The sequence below is a fragment of the Cibotium barometz genome, chromosome 11 (genome assembly GCF_041138505.1).
Source record: "Cibotium barometz isolate CiBa-2024 chromosome 11, ASM4113850v1, whole genome shotgun sequence".
NCBI lineage: Eukaryota > Viridiplantae > Streptophyta > Polypodiopsida > Cyatheales > Cibotiaceae > Cibotium > Cibotium barometz.
Genome location: NC_141056.1, coordinates 8,053,308 through 8,060,611, shown reverse-complemented (window position 1 = coordinate 8,060,611; position 7,304 = coordinate 8,053,308). Strand labels below are relative to the sequence as shown.

The window sequence follows — 7,304 nt, the reverse complement described above, 5'->3', positions numbered from 1 at the left end:
CAATGGGGACCAAACTTTTCAAGCATGTGGGGGTGGGTCCCCCCCACATGCTTGCAAAGTTTGGCCCCCATCGGAGCATGTTTGGGTACGATGGTATGGGAAAGAGCAGGATTTTCCATGGCCTCACAAACACCAAGAGACTTGAAAAATCTGCACTGGGCACTAATTGCTAACCCAAGCATGCTCCGATGGGGACAAAACTTTGCAAGCATGTGGGAGTGGTCCCCCCCACATGCTTGCAATGTTTGGTCCCCATCGGAGCATATTTGGGTATGATGGTATGAGCAAGACCTGGATTCTCCATGGCCTCTTAAGCACCAAGAGACTAGAAAAATCCACACTGGGCGCTAATTACTAACCCAAACATGCTCCGCTGGTGACCAAACTTTGCAAGCATATGCGAGTGGGTCCCCTCCCGCATGCTTGAAAAGTTTGGTCCCCATCGGAGCATGTTTAGGTACGATGGTATGGAGAAAAGCAGGATTTTTTGTGGCCTCTTAAGCACCAAGAGACTTGAAAAATCCATACTGGACGCTAATTATTAACCCAAACATGCTCTTATGATGACCAAACTTTATAAGCATATGGGGGTGGGTCCCCCTCACATGCTTGCAAAGTTTGATCCCCATCAGAGCATGTTTGGGTACGATGGTATGGGGAAGAGCGGGATTTTCCATGGCCTCTTAAGCACTAAGAGACTTGAAAAATCCGCATTGGGCACTAATTACTAACCCAAATATGCTCCGATGGTGTAGGGACCAAAATTTTCAAGCATGTGAGGGTGGGTACCCCCACATGCTTGCAAAGTTTGGTCCCCATCGTGAAGCATATTTGGGTACGATGGTATGGAAAAGAGCAGGATTTTCCATGGCCTCTCAAACACCAAGAGACTTGAAAAATCCGCACTAGGTGCTAATTACTAACCCAAGCATGCTCCAATGGGGACTAAAATTTGCAAGCATGTGGGGATGGGTCCCCCCCACATTCTTGCAAAGTTTGGTCCCCATCGGAGTATGTTTGGGTACGATGGTAAGGGGAAGAGTGGGATTTTCCATGGCCTCTTAAGTACCAAGAGACTTGAAAAATCCATATTACTAACCCAAACATGCTTCATTGGGAAGAAAACCTTGCAAGAATGTGGGGAAGCCCACCCCCACATGCTTGCAAAGTTTGGTCCCCACCATCGGAGCATGTTTGGGTACGATGGTATAGGGAAGAGTGGGATTTTCCATGGCCTCTTAAGCACTAAGAGACTTGAAAACTCTGCACTGGGGTACTAATTACTAACCTAAACATGCTCTAATGGTGACCAAACTTTGCAAGCATGTGGAGGTGGGTCCCCCCCATATGCTTGCAAAGTTTTGTCCCCATCAGAGCATGTTTGTGTACGATGGTATGGGGAAGACCAGGATTTTCCATGGCCTCTTAAGCACTAAGAGACTTGAAAAATCCACACGGGGTGCTAATTACTAACCCAAATATGCTCCGATGGTGACCAAACTTTACAAGCGTGTGGGGGTGGGTTTACCCCACATGCTTGCAACATTTTACCCCCATCAGAGCATGTTTGGGTACGATGGTATGGGGATGAGCGGAATTTTCCATGGCCTCTTAAGCACCAAGAGACTTGAAAAATCCTCACTGGGCGCCAATTACTAACCCAAACATGCTACGATGGTGACCAAACTTTGCAAGCATGTGGGCAAGGGTTCCCCCCACATGCTTCCAAAGTTTGGCCCCCATCAAAGCATGTTTAGGTACGATGGTATGGGAAAGATTGGGATTTTCCATTAGAAGAAATGTGGGCTCATTTTTGGGCCTTTCAGTTTTAGAGAGAGAGTGGCAGTCAACAAATGAGCAAGAGGCTTCCGTAACGGAGAAATTCGGCATTTTAAAGTAAGAATTCAAGTAAATAGAGTAAAATTATGCACAAAATGCATCTTAAAATAACATTTACTCAACTTAAAATAATAATAAAATAATACTACCGAATCTTTACACGTAAGCTAAAAGATAGTGGTAGTTAATGATAGAGAATCTCTAAGTTTTCCCCCAAAACTAGCTCTGATCTTCTTCGTATCCAACATAGTCGTTCTTTCTTTTTCTAAGCCTCCTCCAATTAAGCTCTCATCTTCTTCTTCCGTGTGTCTTTTGCTACACAAAATGGCAACCTGTAGAAAGCCTCGTACTAGCATTTCGACTATTACTATATTCAATAGTTATAATACAGACGATGGGACATGGATACCATCTACAATTACAATCGGAAGCTGGATACTTTTACAGAGAAGGAAGAGGAAGAGGAGAAATGCTAATGAATTTGTGGAGCCATTCAAGGGAAAAGTTAAAGAGTTCAAGGTATGTGAATCTAGCAGGCGTGTGACAAAGGTACTAATACAACATGTTTTCCAACATGTAGACTTGAGGGTGAAAAAATTTCCTCCTGGTCTTCCACGATATCATCCCAACTGTGAGTAGTATCTCAATCAAAGCTTCTTTTGTTTTAAAAGTGTTTAATTGTTGTTATTATGCACTTGTTTATCCATTCAATCATGTCTCCTTATTGTTTTAAAAGTGTCTAATTGTTGTTTTAAAAATATCTAATCTTTTGGTTTTTTGCAAATATTTATCTATCCAATAGGATAGACTGGCAACCAATGGAGAGTATAAGTGGGATTTTTTACGCTTTCCATGCAAATGTAGGAGAATAAATTTACAAAGAAAGAACTCATAGAGATCTTGCAGACCACGGCATATTTTTCTATGATATGTAGTACTTTGAACCAAACACATCTTCCGGATGGGGTCGTTTGACTCCATTACCCCTCCCATTATTTGGAAGCAAAGATTGGCCATTGCCAACTTCACAAACTAGTGAAAGTTATAGGATCAGGTTGTATCACAACATACAAAAGTCTCTTAAGGCATCTGTTTTGCAACAAAGAATGTCAACCTTACTATTTTTATGCCTATCAAAGTGTTTGTTGACTTTTTCTTTGATGAAGAAATAAGAAATACTTCAACAATGTTTATTTGCAAGTCAAGTAAGGCACTGGACTTTTTGGACAATCGTTGGGACAGGAGAAAGACATAAGGCATCATTTCTGTTTTGGAGAAGAAGTCAATAGTTTGCAAGTACATTATTGGCTCTCAAAACTTCATTTTGTAACTTTTCACTACACCAGATATCATTATGTTAATGGCAACCTTGTTCCATTAGATCAAGATTTGGAGTCAGATCCCGAGAATACACCTCTAGTAATGGAGATATATTCGGAAGGGAAATTGCTTACAATGTTGAACACACTATCTAAAACATCTCTTTCTCAAATTAGAGAAGACCTTACATACAAGGAGATTGAACAATTGCCAAAAGATTATACATTTATAATAACGGATACTAAAAAGGTAAACCATTTATATTTACATTCACCATTTATAATGGATACTAAAAAGGTAAACCATTTATATTTACATTCACCATTTAGTATGCTGTGTAGAACATTATGTAAGATACCAATAACAAAACCCTTTTTTTACAAGTGCCAAGGTGAAAAGAGAAAATGACTTTCTACAAAGAATCTATCTCTCATACTATTCACTTGATTAGTCGTTGAATCATGACAATCAAAACATTATAACTCCAAAAGCAATTTAATATATGAAAGGATTTTTTCTTACAAAACAATGTCAAGTCTCTTACAAAATTAATGTTAATGTTACAAATGTAAATAAAAGTCTAATGACGTTGACGTCGATCAGAAGACTCTGGGGCACAGAAGCGACGCCATGATTGAGAACTCAACTGTGCTTGGCTATTGCAGTCTTTCCATTTCTTCCCACCACAGTCTTTCTTTTCTTTCTCTCTCCACCTGCATCTCGACCTGCCTCCTGGATTCCACCCATTCATCCACCTCAGCTTGTAGCCTGTCATAATCATTGAGGGCAACCACATGTGCTTCAACTTCTCTTTGCCACTCCTCATCTTGCTGACGTACTCTCTCTATAGCTTCCCTTGTAAATTCGTCTGCCCTCCTGAATTCTTCTACACAATCATGGGGACAACCAAAATAATTCTTTGTACAGCTTTGGTCCTGAACTGTTTTACGTGCAAGGGAGCATATTTGTTCAGAATCATTTCTTGTACACAGAGAAAAGCTTTATTAGGGGGACATTATAGCTATGTTAGATTATGCAAGTCTACGTTACAAACATCACTTACTTTAGGAATATCAAAATTTTTCTTTATTAAAAGGTAGGCATTTAGGGCCGTCCTCCATCCATAGCTAACATCTCTGGGCTGCTGGAGTGGCACCCTTATCCTACAATATGTCATGTTTTGTACAAGGTTCGGCTCCATTAAGAGATGGTCCAATCCATATACAATTTTTTGAGCACATCTCAGAGGTCGAAAAAATAAGCATCAGCTTATCCTGCTTAAATAAATCTACATGCTTGTGGAAGAGGGAAATGTCAATAGGGACTTACTCTCTAACAATGTGGCCATGATATTGTTGAACAGAGTTTGCAAAATAACATGTGTTTTCAATGTCGTACAAAAGCAAACTCCAGCGGTGGCGGCTAAAAAAAACAAAGAGGACATAGGTGTTATTAAAGAAAACACATATAGATTGCCAAATATTTGATGTCAATTTAAAACTTAACATGAGACACTCTTCATGGTAAGCCGTGAAAATAAGTCTTGCCAAATCAAGGTTCACTGGTTCAAACCAAGACATAAGGCTCAAAAATGATGAGCTATCATTTTGTAATGCTGCGAAAATGAGAGGATCCACAATATATGTATAGTTTTGGACCTCTTATAGTAGTAGTAATATACAATACCTAAAGGCAACAATGAAAAGAACAAAGAATTAGTCCACTGGTACTTATAGCTCAGTCATGCATCATGCTATATACATCATGCATTATATATACTATACATACCATAGTAAAATATTGACAATGTTATCTGTGATTTCCATCGCGTTATTCCTCAAAACACGTAAATCAAATCCATCCCAGACGCCTGACAAGTCTTTGGCCGTGACATGAAAATGCTGCTCTAACCACACAGCAGCCTCCAAAACTCTCAATTCTCTGATATTCTCTGCTTCAATTAGACTTAATTCCCTCTCTATCGTGTCTGCATCTTCTTCTTCTGCAACAAATTCAACTTCAGCGGAGGGTTGTGGCTGTGCTGCAGTAGCCTCCGGTTGTGGTTGGTCCTCCAGTTGTGGTTGTGCCTTCGATTCTAGTTGTATGTGAGGTTTTGCATGAGGGGCATCATCACTGGGGTGTTCTAGTCTTAACCTACTTTGCGAATGGGTGTCCTTATCATGAGGAGCACGAGAGCTCTCAGATGGTCTTGTACGAGGATGGAGGGGGGAACTATAAGGATATGCCGCATTCGAGGATCGCTTACAGAAATAGGAACAAGCATCTAGTCATATCTGTACCACAGTCGACAAAGGGTATCAAAATCCCTCGGCATTATTGTCACAGCCTATGGGCATGAGTGGCGAGAAAGTAAGCATCTTCAAAAAACTTGACAATCCAGTTCTCAATGATTTCTTGAATATATAATAATGTAGATGCTTACCACGGCATGCCAATACTCCATTTCTCACAAAGTTCATGCACAATCCTCTAGAAAGGGAGCCTCGATATCGCAGGCTGCATGTGTCCGCTCAATGCGATGAAGCTCCTGTAAAAGTGCCCTGTGAGCTTGATACTTCCTTGTTCTGGGTTCGGTACCAAGCGATATAAAGCAGATAGAATTCTGGAGACCTTTGGATCGCTTGGTACTAACTCCATGAAAAACATTATGACAATGGGGTTGATACCAAGCGATGTGAAACAAACAGGAGTCCAGAGGGCTTAGAATCGCTTGGTAGTACTGATCCCATGACCAACGTTATCATAGTGAGGTTGGTACTACCAAGCGATATGCACAGACAAAAACCCATAGGCCATTGAATCGCTTGGTACTGACCGCATGACCACAAGATATCACAGTGGGGTTGGTACCAAGCAAGAATCAATTAAATAGAAATTCACAAGCCTATTAATCGCTTTATACTGACTCCATGACCAGCATTGTGGAGGGTTTGTGCTTGCGGGGTTTGAACCCGTGGGGCAACATTCCACAAGAGGGTTAGTACCAAGAGACTTGCTAATCGCTTGGTACTAGACCCATGGGCAACGTGAGCCAAGGGGGTCAGTATTAAGCAATATGGGACCAGAAGGACCCCAATTAAACTCTGAGCGCTTTGTATAGACACTATTATCAACATTCACAAAACAGATAGCAAAACGTTAATAGAGGGTCTGAAAGAACTCTAAAATACCTACAATGGATGTAGAGGCCGATGGCATTTGGCTCAGTTTGGGGGCAGGGATTTAATATTCACGTGATCACAAGATTTTTTGTGATAATAACACATGTGAACAAGTTATTCACATGTTCTCATGTTATCATTCACAAAATAATAGGTCACTTGCCATTTGGGAACCCCTTAAAAGCTTGGCTACACATGGGAATAAGCTATTCACATGTTCTTATGTTACCATCTTCACATAATAGCAGGTCAGTGGGCCACCTAAGAAGATTTTTTATGCCCGACAAAGATAATTTTTTTAGGCCCTTGTGAAAGCTTTGTGAATATAACATGTGATCACAAGATTTTTTGTGTTATTAACATATGTTATTAACATGTTCACATATTCTCATTTACGTCAGTGAAATCCCTGTTTGGGGGGCATTGAGGACGCTGATGTAGTCGAAGACTCGGAGGATGATGGATGTAGTAGCAATGGCGTTTGGCTCTTGCTATTTTGTCAGAGACTCAGAGGTGAAAAAAATAAACACATGCAAGAAAGGAGAGGAGTGAGCACATAGTACATATCATATTGACGCGTCATTAATGCGTCCGACCTTTTAAATGTCCGCACGAGTGGTATGTGTCGATAACGTCCCAAATCTCCCTTGGGAGCAGTGTTCAGGGAAAATATTTTTGAGAAACGTACCCAAATTCCCATTGGACTCTTCTCAAACCAGGAAATCAAACAATTTGGGACATCATTTTTAGAAATTTACACTATTTCCTAAATTTTCTTTGCAAGCTAAAATCCTTCTAGGTTTAAGTCTAATAGAAAATCCTCAAAGCTAACCGACTCTGTGATAAGCTGAGACACCCATTTACATTGAGTTACCTACGTTGCCATCCCTCTGCATCGCCAACGCCATCGCCCCTTCGTCTTAGAAAACTGAAGCTTTCAATTTTTTCTACAGGTATGCCCAT

The 7,304-nt window shown here is 40.7% G+C and overlaps 1 pseudogene; it reads left to right on the top strand.

Moving 5' to 3' along the window:
• The first annotated feature begins 2,163 nt into the window (after positions 1–2,163).
• On the top strand, positions 2,164–5,518 carry LOC147633712 (uncharacterized; annotated as a pseudogene).
• Positions 5,519–7,304: the final 1,786 nt, after the last annotated feature.